The following is a 24,119-nucleotide window of genomic DNA, read 5'->3' on the forward strand; positions in this document are numbered from 1 at the left end:
GTACTGGCAGAGACTGCCTCCTCCTAGAGCCTGACTGTCCCCAGATAGCACTGGGTACCTCCCCAGCATCCATTCCTTTCTTGCTGACCCAACTTGAATATGTTGATATCCCCAGAAGCCACTAAGTCCAAGGAAAGCTAGAGCCCCAGGAGTGATGGTCCAAACCCTGGCCTGTGTTGGTCTAGGATGTGCAGGGAAGGCCATTCTCACCAATGAGACACCAGGAAGGAACCGCAGGGCCATCTAGGAAAGGCATCCTTCCTCTAAAGTAGGCCTGTGTAAGGCAGCGTCTCTCTCTTGGTTTTCAGACATTGATGTGTGGAGGTGTGATGTCTGGTACCATAGCAGCCATTTCTTCACCATGAGGAGACAAATCTGAGGGCAAGAGCCAATGTGGTGAGCAGGACAGAGCATAAAGATGAAAGGCACCTGAGTTGCTGCTGATAGATTTGACTGTTTTACCAAGTACTCTGAAGTCACCACACTCCCTCCAGACTTCTCGCCCTGTGAGATATTACATCCCCTTATGCTTGAGCTGTTTTGAACTTGGATTTTATGTGCTGCATCCCAACTGATAGGATCCTTTGTCAGTGAGCCAGTTCTATCAAAGTTGAATGTCTGGTCTAGCTGCTTGCTCTTCTCTTTCCAGTAGACCCTTAAGGTTTCTCTGTGCCCCTCCCTGCGAAGAGGAGCCCCAACCAGGCAGAGATGAAATCCTATCTTCAGGGGAAATGCACAACCTCAGGATCTTGGGGGAGAAATTCTATCCAGACCAGTGAAATGGTCAAAAAATAGACCATAAAGATCAAGGGAGGGAGAAAAGGGGAGAAAGCATTATGTTTAATGACACTATTCAGTAATAGTTAAAAAAAAAAAAAAAACCCTCACCATGCCTGAGTCCATATTCCTGCTTTAATAAGTAGAGGTTGGAGGTCACAGTGAAATCTTCCTAGGCTCATTTTATCCCTGTAATACTCCTAGGAGGTAGGGACATTTTCCCTATTTTATAGTTTGAGAAAATATAAAATAGAGTCACAGTTAGGAGGGCGGGCTCTGTAGCCCAGAGGCCTGGGTTCAAATCTCTACTCCTCCATTCACCAGCTATGTGACCTGGGGCCTCAAAGCCTCAGTTTCCTCGTCTATACAATGGGAATAATGTAACTACCACTTAGAGATGTTGTGAGGATAACACAAGACACTCTATAGGAAACAGGGCCTTGAGTGTTGTTTCCAACCAGGGCTGTACGCGATGAAGGCCTGGAGGCACAATGGGATCGATGGGAGCTGCCTTCCTAAGTGGTGCTCGAGAGCCTCAGGCTGGGGACAGAGCTCTGCAGAGTGAAGAAGCTGCTGGCCCCGATGTTTCACCCAGTTGCTTTGTTACTTCTGACTTCTCCTCCTACAAAGAGAAAAGTCACCAAATACCTGAGGGCTCTGCTGCCCAGGCCAGCTCATCTAGAAGTGTGGGGCAGGCACCAATCCGTAAGTCTAAATCCAACTCCAGCCCAGACCCTTTGTCAAACCATTTCCAAATGCACAGGTATTATTCTGGGACCACCCAACACGAGTAGGTTCAAAATGTATTAGAATCAGCTAAAAAGTCATTTGGGCCAAGCCTGCTGACCAAGCTGGGCGATGCTGCCTGAATCTAAAAAACAGTGTGAGATCATGAAACACCTGCCTGTCTTCTGGGGGCAGTAGGCTCTAAAGGGAGCCGCTGAGGAGGAGGCCAGGAACATTCTGAGCAAAAGCAAGCCCCTGGGAATAAGAGTGTGACCTCTCAAAGTGGCTCCTTTTCCAGATCTCTGCCCCTGGCCAATATGGACATCAGGAGGCCTGGAACCCAAAGCCCCTGGAGCGAAGCCAAGGGGCTCAGGGGTAGCTCCTCAAATAGGCAGAGTCTGAGCAGACATCTCACAACAGATCAGAGCAGGGCACCCAGAGGGCGTCCCAGTGAATCACTGAGCCTCAAGCTTGCAGGACACTGAGTGAACAGACCCACAGCAATCAGGATCCCAAATCCCTTGGGGGCCGCAGGCAGAGCACCTGCAGGAGCAGCCTCCACCCCCGCCCCCCTCCCACCGCCAGGACTGCTGCCAGGCAGGACCGTGGGCCTAGGGGAACCAGATCTGCCCATTTGTTAGCAAGAGAAGCAAGAAATCTGAATGAATGTTTCTGTGAAATATCCACATTTTAAAATGTGGGCTTGTTTCTTTCAAACACAGCACAACCCAATCAAAACATATCTGTGGGCAACACTGAGCCTCAGGCCACCAGTTTGCAACCTTAATCAGAAAGACTGGAAGAGCAACCTACAGCAGTCTGGAGATTTCCTTCTGCTCACCTCTACCAGACCCCCTCCCGTGCCCCTGATCGGAATGGGGGTCACAAGCTCCACGCACAGGCAATATCCACGGTCCAGGAAACACCTCTCTACCACAAAAACTCTCTGTGCTTGGCTCTTCCTAGAGCCTGAGTTTCCTCCCCAAAAGGGATGGATGGATTTCCATGCGGGAAGAAAGGCGTGCGCATGCACCCAGCTCCAGACCCCAGTATTTATACAGTTTCATAAACTAGCAGTGATTATTTTGTTTCATAAGAACAATCACTATGCAAATGAAACTTCCAGCTAATACAAACAGGGCTGTTAAATTCACTTGCCAATGTTTATGAAAAGAAACTCGGCACGGCCCTGACCAAGCACGCTAAGAAAATGTTTAATCACAAGATGCGTTTAAGCGAGGAAATTAGGCAAATAAGAAAAGATATCCTGACTTTGCTCCCAGAGCCCCACCACCACCACCCACCCCCTCCTCTATTCAGCAAGACAATGATGATGAAATGAAAAGGTTCCCAGAGGACGGACAGATGTCAAGACTCAAGGAGGAAAAGACAGAAAATGCAGAGATTAGAGAAGCATGGTTCCCAGACCTGAACAGCACCCTCAGGGTCCGACACCCCATTTTTCACATTTGTTTTTTGGTGGGGTTGTGGGAAGCAAGGAGGGGCAGCGTGTGCGGGGAGGTTCCGCAGGGCTGGGCTGGTGCTCATGCAGGGAGGCCATGCGGAAATTCCCGCTGGCTCATGGCTTCTGCATTGGCAGTGCTGGAAGCCAGGATACATCCTGTGCTCAGAGTGATCACACATGGGGCCGGGCCCCTGGACCACAGAATTAGGACTGAGGATGGAGCCAGTTCCCAGCTGTGGGGGCTTCCTGGGGCCTTGGCTTCCCACAGCCTATTGCAGGACAGGGGGCAGGCTTGGGAACCCAGGCAACTCCCAAGCAGGGCAGAGCAGGACAGAGTGACAGGAGTCTCAGGCAGGACCCCTGGAGGAGGATCTCAAGTCCTTAGACAGCCATGCAGTAGTCCAGGAACGGTTAACAGCCCCAGCATCAGGATGAATTATAGAATATTAGGGCAATGAAAATTCATCTCATCAAGTTTGCCTGGACTCAAACCCCTGTGGTTCCACCACATACAATCTGTGTGACCTCAAGCAAGTTACTTTCCCTTTCTATGCCACAGTTGCCTTATCCTTAAAATAGGGGTTGGGAAAGCATGCCTCACAAAATCATTGTGACAATACAATGAAGATCATAAATGTAAAATGCTTAGCTGAGTCCTCAGAATATAGTAGATGCTCAGTAAAGTTTAACTATCTGGTCCAAGTCCTTCTTTCCACAGCTAAGGCCCAGAGAGGGTTGGTCGATTCCCCCAAGTCACACAGATCAACAGCAGACTTGGAACCTGACCCCAGCTCCTGTCTCTCCAATAGAGACTTAGAAGAATGGGTGTGGGCCCTGCCTCACAGCCCCTCTGGGAAGTGGGCTCGGCAAGAAGGCAGTGGTAGGAGGGACCGCTGGAGCAGCAGCTCCCTGGGGCTGGGGGAAACCGGAGCCTGGCCTTGGCAGGGCCTCCCAGGGGCCTCGGCAAGGGCAGCTGTCCAGAACTGTCTGTCCATGGAGGGGGCAGGGAGGCTGCCACTCGGAGCACGTCGTGTGCCAGTCCCTGGGGCCGGGCCGGCTCAGCCTGCTGGCTCCATCCAGAGCCCGCCCCAAGGGATGCTGGGGGAGGCAGCCAGGATCAGAGCCGCCGGCTGTGCACTCCCCTCCCCCAGCAACAGGGGACTAAAGTGGGTCAAGGAGGAAGGAGGGGGCCCAGGAGGACTGGGGGAGGGGCCCGAGGAGCTCAGAAGGCACCCAGAGGGAGGGGACCAGGGGAGGATGCCTGGAAAAGCAAAACCATGTGTGCAGTGGTTCTTGGCTGGGGGGGGGGTACGGCAAAACTACCAAGGACTTGGGGTTCTCAGAAGCACCTCAGAATTAACTGTAAGGGGTCTTAGCTCTGGCTCCTGCCCCAAGAGGGTTAGTCCTTCCATTTCTCCCACCCCACGGCCTTGAGGGCTCCATTTTCCCCCAGCCCCTCAGCCTCTTCCAGAGCCCCACCCCCCACCAGTCCCCAGCCAAGGGGTCTGTGAGGAGCACTCAGTCAGCTCCGGCCCCCTGGCTCAGACCTGGAGGTGGGCCCAGCTAAACCCAGCGGACCAACCAGGAGGAGCGGCCTGGGGAGAGCAGGGAGAAGCAATCTAGTTGACCCTATCCTGGGCCCGGACTCAGCAGGACTGTGGCAGTGCCAGGTCAAGTCAGGCCCCAGTCACCAGGGAGAACGGTTAGAGTGGGCCCCACATCCCACCCAGGGGCGTCCTTGGGGAGCCTGGTGCAAAATGAAAGGGAGGGAGGCAGGAAATGCCGAACAGGGCTGGTCCCAGCTAAGAGGGGAAGCCACAGAGAGGTAGGGGCTGGGGGGGGCACAGCTCCACCCAGGGAGACACGGGCTCCAGTCAGCCTCCACCCCTGGCTGGCCCTGGCCCAATCATGGGCTTCTCTCCCAGCTCCTCCACCCTGCAGGGGCCAAAAAAAAAAAAAAAGAAACAACCACCCAGGCAACTCGATATGGTCCAGAAACCTCCAGGGTCCTTGGGTTCCAGGAAGCCTGCACAGGAGGGGGTGGAGGGCAGAGAATGCAGAGGGTCGGTGCCCAGGGAGAGGGACTTAAGGAGGGAGGGGAAGAGCTGCTCCTCCTGGGCCTCTTGGCCAAGATGGGCGTCAGCTGAAGGGCTGCCTGGAAACCCAGCCCTGGAGGGGCATGCACCCTCGGTTCAAACCCAAACTCCAGGGAAGATATTTGGTGGGGGAGAAGATGCAGGCTCACAGGCCATTTCCTGGGCCCAGGGGACAGTTTGAGTGGAAACAGAGAGAGGCCCACAGGACAGGGCTCTTTAAATCTTTGAGTTCCCTTAGCAAGGCCACCCACCCCCAACCACCATATCCAAGATTCCTGGGCTGAGCCAGCTGGACTCCTGGGGCTTAGGGGTAAGGGGGAGACAACAGAAGGGAGGATTCCCCACCCTAAATGGGGCAAGTAAGCACCTCCCACCTATAGCAGAAGAGACAGGCTGGCCTGGCTGGGAGTGGAGTTCCTAAAAAACCAGGAAGCAGGTACAGCCCTGTCCACCAGCTACCCAAAATGTCCCAAAGACCTGGCCTTATCCTCCTACCCTAATCTGTCCATGCTGCTTCTACCCCAACTGAACTTGAGGAGTAGGCCCAGGCAGGCAGGAAGGGGGAGGCAAGTTGGGGAGTGTGAACTTGGCCACCAGCTGGGTCCTCAGGGGGAACATGGTGTTACCAGCCTCAGAGTTCATAACTGTTTATGGGTCTGTCTCCCAGCCTGGCCCCTGAGGGAGGGGAGGCCACTCGTCCACCAGGAGCACAGACGGTGGCTCTGGGAGTTACTTGGGCAGGCATCACGGTGTCAGGCAGCCTGATTGTGACATGTAACATTGGACCTCAGGCTGACCCTCAACGCTCCTCACCTGCAGGATGGCAAATGTAATGGTGCCAGACTCAGAAGGCTGTTGAGGGGATTCATGAGAAAATATGAATAAAGCACTCAGCACTCACCAAACCTCAATAAATATTAACCCCTCCTGCCATCCCTGTGGCCCGAGCCAAACCAGTGTCCACAGAGTGGAGCAGACTTGAAACTCTCCTAACAAAAATAAGGCAAGACCAAATGCACAGAAAGGGCTGAGAACAGGCCCAGCCTTACCCCAGGCTCAGATCTGGAATCTACAACAGGCCTTAAGCTCCCAGAGCAGCCTGAGCAAAGGATATTTGTAGGCAATGGAGACAAAAAATTCAGAATAAAGCCCATTCAGATACCCAATTCACACTGAATTGTGGATGGAGCAGACGCATGGAGGCAGCTGTCTTCTCACTGGCCTAACTGGAGGTCAGAGAGATGGGGACAGCTCAGAGACTTGGGTACCGACAAAGCATTGGGATTCCCTCCACTTCCAACCACGGGAGCCAGGGCCTAGGGGTCAGGGCCCCTATCCATGGGATACGGGGACTTTGGAAATGAGCAGCCTGACTAACAACTGGACACCAACTGTGCTATGTAGGTGCAGTGGGAGCCAGGCAAGGCTGTGGGCTTCTCTGGATCAGCGCTTCTCGTCTGGCAAATGAGGAGGGACACCTCCAACCTACTACCTGGGTACTTGGAGATGTCCATGAGAATCTCTGGAACCATGCCACGCCGGAGGTTCTGCAAACCTCTGGAGTCATTCAACCTCAAGGCCTACAGTCCTGGGGGACTCCCCAGAATGGACCATCAGGTCACCCCAACTGCATATTGATGTAACTGTTCACTATTGTCATTCTTACTACCCCGCCCCCAACTAAACTGCAAGCTTACTGAAGACAGGGACCCAGTCCTATTCACTCATCACTGTGCATCCAGCAATAAGACCTAGCACAGAGTCAGAAATATGCATCCAGGGAATGAATGAAGTCAGGAAGTATCCATCCAGGGATTGAATGAGTGAGTTTTAAGTGGCAAACGCAGAATCACTAGATCTGTTTGCAAATCTTTTGTCTGTAATTTCTTGAACATATGCAAGCATACTCAGAATTGCACTCCCATAATCCCCATACTTGCACACTTGGGAGCTGTGCATGGGCAGAGTACGGCTCTGGGGCTAGAGTGCCTGGTTCAAATCCTGTCTAGTCCCAGCTGTGAGACGAGCGATTTGTTTTGCCACCGTGGGCCTCAGTTTCCTCCTCTGTGAAACGGGGATAATCATAGAATCTACCTCAGAGGGTTGTTGCGAAGCTTAAACGTGAAGTGCTCAGAAGCAATCGAGGGCATTTATTCTTTATTATTGTACACTCTGGGATGGCCCCTGCGGTGGTCAAATGCCCTCCCCCCGCCCCGCCCCAAAGCTGCGGGCCAATCCGCTCTCCAGGTCGCGGCGGGCTCCCCCCAGGCGCACATCTGGCCAGCGGGGGCCGCAGCCCACCCACCGGCCGGCACCCAGCTGGGGGCTAGACGACGCCGCCGCCGCCGCCTGGCCGCCCCGCCCCCGGCCCTGGGCCCGGGGACTCAGGAGTCCTGGGGGCGACAGCTGGGCCCCGCCAGCCCCAGACTCCGAGGGGCGGGCGGGCGGGGGCGGCCCGCGGTGCAGAACAAGCCCCGGCCCCACCCGGGTAGCGCGAGCGAGCGCCGCAGCCCGCGCCTTCCCAGCCAGCCCCCCGCCGCGGCCGCTTTGTGCCCAAACCTGGGCCTGAGTTATTGCGCCGCAGCCATGGAGCCCTCCCGGGCGGGGGGCGGCCCGACGCGTTCCCAGGACGGCCGCCTCAAAGGGGTCCCGGGGCCGCCCCGCGGGGCGGGCAGACGAGGGCCCGGGGAGGGGCCGCGTTCCCAAGCGCCCCGCCGACTGGCCAGGCTTGCTGGGCAGGACGTGTCCCGAGGCCCCTCCCGTGGGCCCCTTCCCCATCTCTTCTCCCGCCCCCTCCCCAACCCCAGATCTCCTAGCCCTTCCCCACCACTTCTCCATTCCCCTTCTCTCATCTCCCAGGACCCAAACCACACCGGGCAACTCTACAGACAAACCCCAGGAGGGTCCCTGAGGGCCCGAAATCCCACCTCCCGTCCTGGAAATCTGTGCTTTCCCCACCCCACCGGCCTCGGGTCACAGCCCTGGCTTGGAGAAAGGTTGGATTCTGGGCTGGGCCTCTGAGGGAACGGGCTGTGGGAGCCTCCTGGCCTCATTTTCCCATCTGTCAGACAGGGGTGGGAATGTGGGTCCAGTGCCAGGCACTGGGGACCCGGCAGTGACTAGGACAGGCAGGGGCTCTGCTGGGTGGTGCTCGGAGCTGGCCTGCCCAGGGAGGGCCCCCTCCCCGAGACCTCCGTGGCGATAGGGCTTCATGGTTGGGGAGGAGCGCCACTGAGTCCCCTAGGGCAAGACTGGGAGTCAGAAGCCGTCCTTGCTCAGAAAATGCCGCATTAAACTGACTCACCACCAGGAGAAGCCTCTTTCTGGGGCCTGGACTGTTACACAGAAACCAAAGGGCTGAGCCAGTGGTGTATCCTCCCAGTTGAGGAGGCAGAGGCCCAGAGAAGTACCTCCACCTCCCACATCCCCCAGCCCCACCAAAGCACCAGTTGCAAAGGCTTCCGGCCAGAAACTCCCCTCATGACCACCCCCATCACCCTGGGCTCAAGTGTCACCTCTCAGATGTCACAGATGGCCCTGTCTGGACAGCCTTTTCCACCACTCCCAGCCTGTCCCAGGACCTGCTTTGTTTCCCAGCAATTACGTTACTGACTCACATACTTGTAGATGGGCTCTCACCCCCAACTAGGATAAACTTGAAGAGCGGCTGGCACATAGTAGGTGCTCAATAAGCATACGTGGGCTGAATAAATAAATGAACGAGTAAGCCAGTCATTACAGTAGACCTCTAAAGACTAGAAACCCGCACTGTACCCAGGTAGTAGGACTCCCTGACAAGTGATCAAGAACGTTGGAAATCAGAAACTATTAACATCTCTGAGCAAGCCCCACAGTAGCATGTTAAAGGCTCTGAGAAGCCCAGAGAGTTAAAAAAAAAAAAAAAAGAACTTTTAACTTTGTTTAACACAGTGGTTGTCAAATGGGTTTGGCCACAGGAAATATTTTATTCTTTTGGTGGAACATCAGTGAAGCCCTGGAATACATTTCGGGAAACACCAATACCAACTCATTTTTCACCCTCACAACCATGGCTTTACAGATGTAAACAGAATCTTATCAAGGAGAAAGGACTTGTCTCTTTGTTTTAGTGGGGTCAAGTCTAGCATGGTGTTTGGCACATAGTAGGTGCTCCAAAAGCATCTCAATGAATGGGTGTAAGGTAAATTCATGAACAAAGTCTACCCCCCATGTGTGGTCTCTACCCCTGTACTCATAGTCTGAACCATGAAACCAATGACGAGTCTCTTCCCCTCCTGGAGGCTGGCACTCACACACCCACACACGCATCATACATGGACACACAGCTGAACTCCAGCTAGTACACATATGCACAGACTCACACACACATGCACACACCCACAGGCACACACGGACTCATGTACACAGACACACACATGCACACCCTTTCTGGGGCATACACCCTCCCACATAGTCCCCTTCCCTGTGCCTGGCCAGTGCACCCCTTTAGAAAGACAGCTGTCCTGGACCAGGTGGGGAGAATGAGGCATGCAGAAACCTCACTCATAACCCGAAACCACCAAGAGGGTAGGGTGGCCCCAGCGGGCAACAGGTTAAAGTTAGGTTTTACCCAAGAATTTTCTCTGGTGTTGCATTCTGAGTGCAAACGTATAGGTGAGAGAGGGAGAGAATGGAAAGTGAGGCAGCTTCAGAGTGTGAGTCCTACCCCCATCCCGGGTGGCATTTCAGTTTTACAAAGCTCTTTCTCACAGCTTTCCTGGGAGTGGAGCCCCCATTTCATAGAAAATGAGGCTAAGGCTCACGATTTACATGGCGAGGAAGTAGGTGGGATAAGACGTGGGAGTTCAGGTCTACCTGCTCAGGATCCCCCCACACCACCCATGGCTTGAGAGGTCCAACTTGTTCCCAAGGCAGATCCTGGCCTAGGTCAGTGGCAGCAGCAAGATCCACCCCTTCTCCTCCTCTCCTCCTTGCCTTGCCCCCAGGCACAATTCTGCCACAAGATCATCGTGTGACCTTGGACATCCGACTTGCCCTCTCTGGAAAGTCTGACCAGTCACATGAGAAGGAGTTCGGCTAACGGTTCTCTAAGATCCATTACTGCTTGTGAAAAAGAAAGCCTAAGGCCTCCGCCTCAGCAGTCAGGAGTGAGTGTCGAGACGAACTGAAATACTGCCTAGAAAGTACACAGCCCAGGGCCTGCACACAGGGGTGCTCGTCAAATGTTAGCTGCTCTGGGTGCTGTGATTCTGTCCTTCTGGGCCCAGATCAAACACTACCCCTTCTTCCAGGCCATGCCTGATTCCCCCTATCAAAAGGAGCCCCTCCAACTTCTGTCAGCCCTCAACCTGCACCTCCTGGGCTTGGGCTGCCCTGTCTGGTCCTGTGGTTAGGGCTGTACATCCTCTCCAGACTGTGGGCTCCCTAAGGGTATGGCCTCCATTTGGTTCATCTCTGCATCCTCCTTGGAGCTCAGGCTAAGATACTCACCTGGGTATGATACTCAGGACTCGGATGGATGGATGGATGGATGGAAGAAAAGGAAGGAAAGGGAAGTGATGGGCAAAGAGAAGAGGATGGATGAATGACAGAGGGATGGAGAGATGATGGAGGACGGATGGATGGATGATGCATGGATGAGTAGATGGATGGATGGACAGATGGAAGAAGATCTATGACTAAAGACTAGTTGAGGGAAAGAAATGTCCAAATCCCCAAGTTCCACATTCAGAGAGTTCAGTGCAGTTCCCCTTCTTAAAGAAGAAATTAAAATGTTTTATAATGATAAGAAAAATGGTCAACCTCACTAGAAATCAGGGAAGTACAAATTAAAACAATGAACTATTTCTTGCCTGCCAGATTGGCAAAAAGGAAAAAGGGGAAAAAGAAAGAGGAGGAGAAGGACAAGAAAAGAAAAAATGGGACACATCATATGTGGGCAAGGGTTAGGAGAAACACGCATTCACACTATTATTGAAGGGTAAATTGGTACATCCTTTGTGGAGGGCAATTTGCAAATATCCTTCAGATTTTTCAAGTGACTACCCTTTGACCTAACAATTCCACTTCTGGGAATCTAGCCTAAGAAACACAAAGATTTAGAAGCAAGGATGTTCCTTGCATCCTTGTTTATAACAGTGAAGAACTAAACATCCCTCAAGAGAGGACAGTAAATAAATGCTGGTATACCCATTCGATGGAGTTACAGCTGTTGAAGGGGAGTTGTCTATAATACTAACATGATGGTGTCTCCTAGACCAATAGTTCTTAACCCTGGCTGCACACTTGATGTAACCTGAAAGCTTTCAAACAAAACTAAACTAAACTAAACTAAACTGACCTGGGGCCCCAACCTCAAGAGTCTGGATTATTTATCTGGTCTATGGTGGGGCCCAGGTAATGCTCTCTCTTTAAGTGCCTAAGATGACATTTATGTGCAACCAAGATTGGAAACTCACTGCCTCGTGAAAACAGCAATTAAGAGAAAGTGTAGTCAAGCAGAATACGATAGCATCTTGGTTTAAAATTATGTATGCATTGGTGTATATACATATGTTTTTGTGTAAATCTACCACAGAAGAGGTGTGGGAGGAAAGATAACTGTGGATAACAGTGCTCATCTCTGGGGAAGGAGGGGATTAAATTATTTTTTAAGATGTGTAAATCATTTTTTTGAAAGACGTGGATATGGACAGCCCAAAAGGAGTACACGGATGGGTGGGGAACAGGACAGCACTCCTGCCTTCACTCACGGCCCTCTCTCCTAGCCCAGAGTCCGAGGACTTCTCCAGCCCCTGGAGAAAGCACGAGTTTCTCTGCTGTCTTTTCAGGCCCCATGGGCAGTTATAAGTAAAGGTAACGTTACTGACTCCAGGCTCCGGAGATGGACAGGGCCTGGCTAATCCCGCTTCTGCTCCCTCCAGCCACGTGACTGTGGGCAAGGTCCTTCTGGGCCTTGGTTTGTGTAACCGTGAAATAAATCAGAGAGCTGTTGTGAGAACAGGTGGGAAGAGCTGAAGGCGGGGCCTGGCACAGGTGAGTGTTTGGTCATGACCATCCCTCCACATCCTCCCTGGGATTGGGCTGGCCAAGCTGGTGGCTCTGGATGGGCATGTGTGGGACTCGAACCTTCCCCGCCCACAATGCCCTTGGATTAGAGGAGTACTGGGGAGCCTGCTCCAAGGAGGCTTGGCAAAGGCCCTGGAGGCAAAAAAGCCAGGGACACATCAGGCTGGACTCTCAGGCACCTGAAAAGGTACTGGCAGCACAGTCATGCCTGCTCTTGTCTGATGTTCCCCCTCAACCCTCCAAAGGGTCAGAGAAGCAAAGGAGGCTCGAACTGGAGGACTCCCTAGACTTCAGAATTCTCACTCTATGGACCCATCACTTAAAACGTACTTTGAAAAGGCCTAACAATATCTTTCTAGCCTGTATTATGTTAAAGCTAAAGCATCCAGTGTTTTCCCGCTCTAATGTTCCAGGAATTGAAATCCTACACCAACTAAGATCGACAGCCAAGCCAACCAGTTCCATCCCATTTTATAGACAGGAAAACAAAGGCCCACAGAGGGAGCTGCCCAAGATCACAGCACATGCCTCCTCCAAACCACAACCCTCCCCTACGAGAGAAATAAATCAATTTTAAGCGAGTAGGCGGGTCTTTCTTTTTTATGCTGAGCTTTATTTTACTGGCAGGTTCCCCTGCAAACGATCCTATTTTCTCTTTCCTGCATGATTCTCCCAACCCATCTTTCCCTCCTGATACTATTCAGGGGCAAATGGCCCCTAAAAAATGCAGAAGGTCCAAAGGCCACTTAATGGAGGCTAGACAGCAGAGTCCTGGCCAGCACCAAGCTGGGTCAAATATAGGATTGTGGCAGGAAGCAGAGAAGGGAGAGTTTATTCAATTTAAATTATTTAAAGTTAGTACAAAAGTCTCATATTGCTTTTATTGTTTAAAAACATTTTACAATCTAGCACAACCCTTGGCATAAAGCCTTCCATAAACAGTAGCTACACACTATTTACAATAGCCAAAACATAGAAACAACCTAAATGTCCATCAACAGGTGATTGGATAAAGAAGCTGTGGTATGTATATATATATATATACACATATATATATATATATAAAAGAATAAAATAATGCCATTTGCTGCAACATGAATGGACCTAGAGATTGTCATTCTAAGTGAAGTAAGCGAGAAAGAGAAAGAAAAATACCATATGATATCACTTATATGTGGAATCTGAAAAAAAAGACATGCATGAGGAAAAAAGACATGAATGAGGAAACCATAGCAAAACAAAATGACAACCTATGGAGTGGGAGAAAATATTTGCAAATGATGTGACTGACAAAGGCTTAATTTCCAGAATATATAAACAGCTCATACAACTTAACAACAAACAAACAAAAAACACAATCCAAAAATAGGCAGGAGACCTAAACAAGCATTTCTCCAATGAAGACATACAAATGATCAGTGGACATACGAAAAAATTATCAGAGAAATGCAAATCAAAATTACAATGAGGTGTCACCTCACACCAGTCAGAATGGCCATCATTAAAAAGTCCACAAATGATAAATGCTGGAGAGGGTATGGAGAAAAGGGAACCATCCTACACTGTTGGTGGGAATGTAGTTTGGTGCAGCCATTATGGAAAACAGTATGGAGATTCCTCAAAAAATTAAAAATAGACTCACCATATGATCCAGCAATCCCACTTCTGGGTATATATCCGGAGAGAATTCTAATGCAAAAAGATACATGCACCCCAATGTTCATGGCATCACTATATACAATAGCCAAGACATGGAACCAACCTAAATGTCTATCAATAGATGACTGGATAAAGAAGGTGTGGTATATTTATACGATGGAATACTACTCAGCCATAAAAAATAAAATAATGCCATTTGCAGCGACATGGATGGACCTAGTGACTGTCATTCTAAGTGAAGTAAGCCAGAAGGAGAAAGAAAAATACCATATGATATCACTCAGATGTGGAATCTTAAAAGAAAAAAAAGGACACTATGAACTCATCTACAAAACAGGAACAGACGCGCAGACTTAGTAAACAATCTTATGGTTACCGAGGGAGGAAAGGGGGTGGGAGGGGATAAGTTTGGGAGTTTGAGATTTACAAATGTCAGCCACTATATATAAAAATAGATTTTTTAAAAAAGTTTCTTTTGCATAGCACAGGGAACTATGTTCAATATCTTGTAATAATCTTTAATGGAAAAAATGAAAATGAATATATGTATGTACGTGCATGACTGGGACATTGTGCTGTAAACCAGAGATTGATGCATTGTAATTGACTGTAATTCAATACAAAAAAAAAGATATTTAAGCTAAAAAGTTAAATTAAATTACATTTTTAAAAAGACATAAATGAACTTACTTACAAAACAGAAAAAGACTTACAGACATAGAGAACTCATGGTTACCCGTGGGGGGAGGGGGTGGGAAGGGATAAACTGGGAGCTCAAGATCTGCAGATACTATCACTATATATACAATAGATAAACAAGTTTATACTGTATAGCAGTGGGAACTATATTCAATACCTTATAATAACCTATAATGAAAATGAATATAAAAAGGAACATATGTATGAATATGTCTGACCGAAACATTATGCCATACACCAGAAATTAGACACGACACTGTCAACTGACTATACCTCAATTAAAAAATGGATAAATTTTTTAAAAACAATTTAAAAAATTTTTAAAACAGTAGCTACAACCTCATAGAAGAGAGTGTTACACACAGCCCCACCTCCCTCTGGGCTGAGGACAAAGGGGAAATGGCACAAAGCACCATAACCCCAGGGGCACGAGGGCTCCCAGTCCGCCAGGGGGAACATCTCCCACCTCCTGAACAGAATAGGGGCCAGCTGAGGGGATGGGAGAGACCACCCAAGATGCCAGCCGTGAGCCCCAGTCACCTTTAAAGCAGATGATCTCTGCTCCCTACCAGTTCACCCACTCATTCATTCACTCACTCATCTACTCATTAAGCAGTCATTTGTTCACCATTCACTTATTCACTTGTCCACCCATTCATTTCTTCCCTCAACAGTTTACACAGTTACTCATTTATCTAACAAATCCTTTTTAAACACAAGGACCCAGAAGCCCAAGTCAAGGTCACATGCGAATGAGCGTGGAGCCTTGGAAGCCCACTGGGCTGACCGTGTCCCAAACGAAGAAGTCCTTCCCCTGGGCAAGTTGAGCAAGGCCAGCTTTGCCAACTCTCAACGGGGCTGTTCTGGGGAATGGAGACTTGAGTTACTCCCTGCGGCCCCAAGAGACAGCCCCAGGACCAACACACCTACATTACAGGAGGCAGACTGCATTTTAATGGAAAGAGGAGCATGTGAAATTCAAGCTAAAAATGCAGAGATGTGCCAAGTGAGCTCCCTGAGACTGAAGGTGTGTGAGTCCAGGCTGGCTGAGACTAAGGATGCCACAAACACCCGCAAAGAAGTCTAAAGACAGTGACCTCCAAGGTTCCTCTTCAACCTGGGATTTTCAGGATTCTGAGAAGTTCAAAGGCAAAAATAGTAAAGGTCTGAATCTTCCCAACGTGTATGTCTGGCTGGTCCCTCTCTCCCTGAGGGGACAGGACATCTGCAGAGCTGTCCTGGGCACTGAGAGCATGTGCTCTGCTCGTGGCTCCCCAGAGAACCCAGCGCACTCTGCAGCCTCCACCCCAAGTGACTGGAGCCTGCCCCATCTTTCCATCCAGCGCCCTGGGAGACCGCTCTCCTCCCTCACCCTCTCCCTGGGGGCTCTCTGGAGCTGGTGATTGTCTCTCCTCTCCCCAAGTTCAGGCCTGCAGTCCCAGGGGGCTAGGGACAAAGCAGTATCTCACGTTCAGGAACCAGAAATAGGCCACATGTTGCTGGTGGTTACAAGGTCCTGCAGCCCCCAGGCCAAGGGGGTATACCCAGCCCAGATGTGGTAGCCACTACCATCCCAGCTCCCTTATCTAGCCATGCCCTGCTCCCTAACCAAGCCCAGATGGCCATTACTCTGCCTCAGGCAGGTAAAATTCAGTGCAACAGGAGTTAGGTGAACAGTATGTTTTATTTAATTAGGATCAACAGAAGAGATAAACCTCACAGCAGGACAGGGAATGACAACGCTGCAAAAAATAATTCATGCCCAGGTAACGAAAGGGCAAATTTCAATTACAGAAAAAGACCAGGGGAGGAAAAATGTACCTGGCACCACCAAGGAGGAAAAGGGTATAAAGTGTCGGCAGTACCAGAGCCACACGGGCCAGAGGTAGAAATCAAGGGAACTAAGGGGCCCTTCCAGAGCAGCTTCCCTTCCCTTCCCCATCACAGACAGACGGGCCTGAAGTGTGCAGGGCTGGGCAAGTCAGACAGGCTGCCTGGGTCCTAGCAGGCAGGTGTGGGGGCCATGGGGCAACCTCAGATCTGCCAGTCTCAGTCTCCAGAGGAATGGTGTCCCCAAAGGAGAGAGAACAAATGTTCTAATCCTGAGAGCGGTCACCAGATCACTCAACGGCTCCTGAGCACCCCTCCGGCCCTGCCCCCTGCCCACAGCTCCTCATCTCCTGTCCTGCCCAGCCTTGGGCACGTCAGTCTCCCCTCTCGAGCTAGACCAAGGAAAAGCACCACCAGCTCCCAGAGCCACTTTATCTTCAGAGCCTCTGTCTCTCATTTCTCCTTGGAAAAGGGAGGCCTTGGGCTGAACAGTCTCCTTGGAGGGTGATGAGTGAAGAGCCCCCAACCCCAAACCCTGGACCACCACCTGGGCGTTGGCTAAAAATGAAAGTTGACAGTGATGATGGTTGCACAACAATGTGAACGTACTTAATGCCACTGGACAGGACACTTACAAACAGCTAAGATGGTAAATTTTACGTATGTCTGTCTTACCTCAATTTTATTAAAGGGAGAGAAATGAAGAGTTCTGAGCCCCTCCTCAGACCAGCAGGGCGAGCAGCTCTAGGATCTGGGCCCCGAAGCTGCACCTTCAACCAACATTACTCCAGATAAAGGTGATGAGCCCACAGCCCATCATCCTCTAACCTGCAGGAATCCACTGTCTCCCCAAACTAAGGCTCTCCTTCCCGGTAATGCCTTGAATTATCTCAATAAATACCTCTTGGGTGAATGAGTATTCAAAACAATGAATTCTCCAAGTTTCAAAGCCCCAGGAAATATTTCTGTTTACATACTCTCCCTCAGAAAGGAACACTCCCGCCACCAGATCTGGTGCAGCTAATGCTGGCTCTCCCGTGCTCATCTCATCCCCCGACCCCGGCCTCAGGTGACGTCAGCCCCAACACCCCCATTAGCTGCGAGAGGGAAATTGCTGTTAAATTAGTGAGCCCATCTACAGAGCCCCATTTTATATCCCAATTCAGAAGATGACATGAACATCTGCTTTCACTTCAAGACATTAATTTTCAATTATTGGAGAAAAACAAAATTAGTCCTGACAAATTGCTGGCGAACACAAGCTCTTGTCTGGCGGCTCATAATAATAACTTTGGGGGCCCACAATTAGTGTCCTCGGCCAGAGATTCCTGATGGGTCCCTGTCATCTGGAGTCGGTGGCAGCCGTCTCCTTGCCCCAGTTCTGTCCTCTTTGGAAGCCAGGTTCAGTGAACTAAGGAATTTCGGGTTTTCTCTTTCTGGAGAAGGCAGGGATCGGGGTGGGAGAAGTGTATATGAAAACATCCACTTTGATCGTTTTCAGTTTTGGACATTTCAAGCTTGCCTCCCTTTCAGCAGCAGGATGTCACACACATAGATGAGAATAAAAATCACTCCTGAGTTCAAGGACACCCAGGAAAGGCGCCTTGGAGAGCCACAGGAGAAGGATAGGTTACAAGATTCTCTTACGAGACCCTTCTACCCCTGCCGTGATGGCATCCAGGATTCTAAATCCAAACTCACCAGCCCCGGCCTCTGAGATCGAACTGCTTGCTTATAAATCTTCTGCGGCAAAGAACTATTTGCTGGGGATCCCATCAACCCAGGAACCTGGTTCAGCCTGGGTCAGTGTCTACAGGAGAAAAAGAAAGAAAACCCGGAATTTGCCAACCTTAAGGAGCCCAAATCCAGAGCAACCCACTTGATAACAGATTATCAACACCATAATCTCACTTGATGGGTTTTCTTATGTATCTTGGCTGCTGTAGTCACTACGTCAATAAGAAGCCACTGAAATGTGAATGAGCAGAAGAATTCAGAGATAATGATGTGGCAATCTTTGAATTTGACTTGTCACAATGGAAACCAGAGTGTGTTTGCCTAGCTAACACGTTCCGACTCTTAGCGGGGCAGGGAGGGTGGTCACCGGAGGGAAGCAGGTCAAAAAAGAAAGAGAAAGAAAATAAAACAACAACAACAGTAGCAAAGGAAAATCGTATCTTGAAGAAGAGAATGAAAAGACATAGCTCCTTCCAAAGTCAACTCGGTAACTGAGCTCCGACATTGTGTAATTGACTTTGCAAGTAGAACAACAGCAACGTAACAAAGAAAATGTCAGTGTTTTCACAGCACTAATCTATAACGCTGGGAGGCCCTCCCGCTGTCAGCCAGGGCTGACAATACAATAGCTTTCAAAGGGATATTACCATCATGCTTTTATTCCTGACATCAATCAAGACAAAGAGAATCCTTTTCACAAGACATTAAAAATCAAACCTTTGTACAAGAAGATAGGGCAAACAGCACTCTCCTTAAAGACAGCCACACGGAGCAATCAGCTAATTGGCGCTCCTTTAAAAAGGTAAAGTATTTTTATTTACTGGGTGTACAACCCCAATCGTTGGCTGCCACCGATCCTAGCAGGTAAGCAATGAATCAAAAGTTTCCATCAGTATCTCCCCCACTCCACTCCACCCTACATCTCCCACAGTCAGGGGGGAGCTGACAGCGCCAAAAACTTCAGTTGGGATATAACCAATCCAGGCTTAATTAGCCCATGTTGGGTGCAAACTACTCTGATTACCAACTAACATGCTTATAAACAAAATGCCCTTGCAAGCTGACAGGAATTTGCAGAAATTGTCAAATTCACCAAGGTGCAGCAAGGTTTTCCCCGGCTACGCACAGCAACGGGGAGCCCACTAACAGTTTTCAAGGTATTCTGTTGTAATTACCCTGGACCTGCAGATAAGATAAGGAACCCTGATATCTACTGCAAACATTTTCAAGACATGAAGAGAATATTCTTTGCAAACACTAGTGTACCATGGACAAGGTCCAGGAAAGGTAAGTCCAGCTTAACCTCAGCCAAACAAAGAGTTAACTAAACCCACCCATACACCTCGGTAAAAAAGAAAAGAAAGAATAAGAAAAAAAGAAAGATAGGGCCTTCAGGAAAGCTAGCCCTCCTCTGCTTTTAGATGGTTTTAGATGCCTGCATGTCAGAAGTTAGTGACGCTTACAGAAACCTGCAGGTCCAGGAGTAGGGAGTTAAGAGGTGCTAACATTTGCAAGAGCTCATTATCTACCCACTCTGCAAGCCACTGAAGTCGCAGAGCCCACCAGCTGCCAAGGGGTTGAAGATACCATGTCCCCACACCTCTTTAGGACTTGACAGAACCACTGTGGTCTAGGTGACTCCAGGCCCCTAGGAGGGGGAAAGGCAACTCACTTGACTTCCAGCAGGAGGCCCCTCTGGAACTCAGAGCCAAGGTGTTTTGTGGCTTTCCCCTCTGGTACCTAACAGACCATCTGCCAAAAATATGCAAGTCAGTCCAGTCACTCAAAGAGAGAAATGTCACTCCATAGGCATCTGCAGCAGAAAAGGATGTTCTCACTTTTCAGACATAACTGGGTACCGTTGTTTATTTTTGAACAGTATCTGAACAACAGCTGCTGTTCATTTTCCTGCAAAATGGGCAGAAATTTTAAAAGAAGAGGGAACTGGCCCCAACACTGCCTTGAAGAATCCATTCTCCTACCACTATCATCTAAATCAGCCTTTTTCCAAGAGCCAGGCAGCACATCTGCACCATCAGCCTCAGTGGCAGGTTTCTTCCGTTTACACATCCAAATGAACAGTTAAGAGAAATCAATGCATCTAATTGCCAGACTATTAAATCCTACATCAAGGGAAGAATTCCACAGCCACCAGCTTAAGAGTTGGCTACCGATATAGCAATTATTGCAACTTTCTGTTAGAATGAACCAGACCCGCAGCCTTAGTTTCCAGCTAGGAAGGCTGTATCAGATGCTATTTCCCCCTCCCCTGCTTCTCCCTCCTCCTCCACCTCCTCCCCCTCCTCCTCCTCTGTTAACGCTCTGTAGCAGGCCACCACAGCGCCAAGGCTGGCTGGTTCTACCCAGTGCTTCATGGCTGTACAGTCATCAGCATTTTGCACCTTTTGTCATTAAGGCACACTCCACGCCTTATGGTTAAATGTTTAGCAGGGTCCTCCTGCCCAAGACAGATAGCCATCTTATCTCATTGTTTATCAAGTTTTTGCAAGGAAACAGGTGGCAGATTCTAAGCCATCATTACTAGACATAAAGGATGTTTTCTAGAGTGAGACAGGCCCTTCCAAAGCTGGGAGTTGGTGACTTCAATGGCGGGGGTGGGGGGAGAATTAAATATTAGCATTAAGTGTCAGCTGCCCCAATCCACACAGAAAGCTAAAGAATCTATAATGGATTTGTTTTGCCCTTCCTACAAGATCATGTACATTTAGCCAAACAAATCTCGACAATTTACACTTGTATGTGGTCTCGGCTGAATCAAGAAACCTGTAACCTCAGAATGCCTCTATTTATTACATCTCAATTATTTCCATGGAAACACAAGCAGTGGCGAACTACACTGTTCCCAAGTCCCTAGACCACCAAATTTATAAGATGGACTTTGGAGGAGGTACGGGCTGGCAAGAGAGGAAGATGGGCGTTGGGAGGGGAGCACAGAGAAGTCACTGGGTGTAGTTTTGGATCTTGGGGTTGAGGGGTGCGTGGACAGAGCCTGAGCGCTAATTAATATTAAGAACTGTAATTAACAGGCAGTTGCTAGATGGAGAAAATCAACACTATTACCAATTATTCAAAAGTTTTAAGCTGAGGCTGGAAAAAAGATGTACTAATTTTCCATATAAATGGACAGGCTATTTCATGGATCTGAGGAGGCAGTGTGGGTAAAAGGAGACAGGTTAACAAACCACTTGATATGATCAGCCAAAATAACATCAGAGAGCTCTGATGGGAAGAGCCCCGGAGAATGAGGCCAAAATTATCAAAGGGAACAAAATCATCTCACAACAGTCTCACCACACCACCAGGAAACAGAAAGGGAGAGAGTGGTGTCGGGAGGGGGGATATCGGTGAGAAAATGTGACTTTTGTATCATTCGTGGTTTTTTGGTGTGTGTGTGTTTTTTTAATCACAAGGCTTTTGAAAACCAAAGAGGCTCTTCTCTCCCCTGCCCTACTGCCCCAGCTCCCATGCCTGTTTGCTGGGTGTCCTCCCTGGGAGCTGAGTTTTCCAAAGAAGGACAAACATCCCGAGGGGACAAGTGACCCCACTCCAGAAGGGAGGTTGTGTCCATGAGTGGAAAGTGAGACTCCCCCTGCACCAAGGCCTGTTTGATTTTCAAAGCAGCAATCCCGTGCTTTCAAATCACACTTTCTGAGCATCTATTAGAAATTGTTATATTTCTGTCTTTCCTTCCTGCTATGGGCTTTCACATTCCGAGATCAATTACACACTCTACAGTCAAGCGACTTTCACAGCGGAATGCGCAGGCTGGGGAAGTCCACAATGCCTCCCCGTTAGCCCTGATGCACAGCGGTGGAGGCAAAATAAAATAAAATAAATTTTAAAAGGCACCACTGTTCCTTAAGAAGCATCTTTAAAGGTGAAGACCTTGTCATTTTAAACACCTGGTGCTGAGCTGTCCACACTTGAGCACACACTTTTGAATATTGCTTGAGAAAGGGGGGTTGGGGAGGGTGGAGGCAATTCTTGAAAAGCAATAAATCCATCACCCTCTGTAACTCTTATCTATTCAAATGATCTTCTCCCTTAATTCCTCGTTTGATAAGTGGCCACATCTCCACCCTGTTCACCCCAGTAAATAGCAAAATGGTGAGAGACAAGAGTTGTAGCTGCTTTTGGAAAATGCAAAGAACTGCAGGAAGAAACAGAGGATCTCAGACTCTAAAGGCAAAAAGGCGCTGAGTGGTTGATATTTACAACACTTCTCAAAATGCCTTCACTGGTCTTATTTCTACTCTCCCGTCTTTCCCCCATCGATTAGCTTGAATTGTCTGCTATACATACACACATACACATTTAGAGAGAGACATTCATTAAAATTCACGTCCAGGCTCATTTCATGAAACGCTGAAGACCAATTCTTGAGTCTTTCTCAGAGATACACAGAGTGGTTGTAGAATTAGGTTCCAGCGACTCTGAAACACCCACCCATCTATTCCCGGCAAAGTGTTCTACCTTTGCTTTCTGTGTCTCGCCTTCTAAATGAAGGAAGTATGGAGGCATGGATTCAGGTTAGAGGTAGGTAAGTTCTGTATCTTCCTCTATGAAAAATCTTTTCTGCATAGATTTAACTCAAAATCAACTGCCCAACTTAGATAAAACTGCTTTTCCAACCAAAGACTTCAATTGTACATTTTCTTCTGGGCCACCTTAAGTGGCTCTTGAAGGAGTGATCAGTGAGCCAGGGAAAGAGAAAAGAAATCAAATGTTACTTCAAGCCAAGAACCCTTCTATTCAGCAAAAGGACAAACATCTATCGTTTTCCTGCCCCCTTCTTGAGATCTCTCTTCTGGTTTCCTTGTCCCTCAACCAGAATACCCTCTAGACCTGCTGATTCTGTGGATCCCGCCAAACTATCCCGTATTGGGATGCGTGCCAGGGTGAGGGAAACAAGACCAACTTCTCTCTAGGAAAAAGAGGAAAGGGAGCATCCAGGAGGCTGGGTCTGGACTGAGTTGGTCGGTTTCTAAGATGACAGGAAGAATCTCTTATGAGCCGGGTGCCCAGCGATCTCCTGGGACTTTGGAAGGAGAGCAATGGGGGGTGTCTCACGACCCTACTTGCCACATTCAGTCCTAGCCTTTCCAGCCAGAAGCAAGGCTGGCAGGAAGGGAGCAGGGGGCCCTGCGCCTTCCCGCGCAGGCCTGCAGGAAATGAACTTTTCAGAGCAGAACTGGGCTCGGGCCAGAGGTCATCAAGAGAATTGGGAGAGGACAAGGGCCCCGGGACTTTTGGCTCCAGAGATGTATCTTCTCTCATCCTGTCCCTCTTCTATCATCTCCCAGCGCGGGCAGGAGGCCGGGCACCCACCCTCAAGGGGCTGGAATCAGGACAAAGCAGCAAGGCCTGGACAGTCCAGCGGGTGGGGAAAGAAAGGCAGGGAGTTGCTCAGTTGCCCTCACACGGCTTCTCCCCCGGGCCTCTGCTTGCCAGGGGCTCTCGGTAGAAATAGAAATTGAGGCAGACACGAAGAGGGGTGTATGTATGTGTGTATGTGTGTGTGTGTCCGTCCTCATAAACTTGTGCAATCCGGGGACCCGATACAGGAAGCCAAACGGAGTGTCGAGGATGTGGGTGCCCGGGGTCGGGTCCCGGGCGCCCTCGGCCGAGGGGCACGCACGGCGGCCGCTGCGCTCCCCTGGGGACCCGCGTCCCGCCAGCGCTGCGCAGACAATGAACTCCTGGCAGTGGCTCCCGGCCCGGTTGGCCTCGGTGGAGGAGGCAGGAAGTGCGGGGGCCCGTGCCGGGAGAGCGGCCTGGGCAGGGGGCGGGGAGGGGGCGCCCGGAGGCCAGGGCAGGGGCCCGGGGCGCGCTCAAGCAGCGCCCGCCGCCCTCGGAGTCCCGGGCCGACAAGGCGTGGACAGAGGAAAGGCGGCAAGGCCCGGGGCCCAGCGAGAGCTGCCTCCGAGCTGCGGGCCTCTTGGGCGCCCGTTCTCACCGCCTCTTCCTTCCTCCTGCCGCCCGCCCGCCGCCGCCGAGATTCGCAATCCCCGCCAAGTCGGGCCCGCACCCCTTGATTGGCC

General features: G+C 50.1%; 1 protein-coding gene across 2 annotated transcripts in view; it reads right to left on the reverse strand.

Moving 5' to 3' along the window:
- Nucleotides 1–24,119, reverse strand: part of ZNF423 (zinc finger protein 423) — a 330,579-nt gene that overhangs the window by 287,813 nt on the left and 18,647 nt on the right. The window lies entirely within an intron of this gene.

The sequence above is a fragment of the Vicugna pacos genome, chromosome 9 (assembly GCF_048564905.1).
Source record: "Vicugna pacos chromosome 9, VicPac4, whole genome shotgun sequence".
Lineage (NCBI taxonomy): Eukaryota > Metazoa > Chordata > Mammalia > Artiodactyla > Camelidae > Vicugna > Vicugna pacos.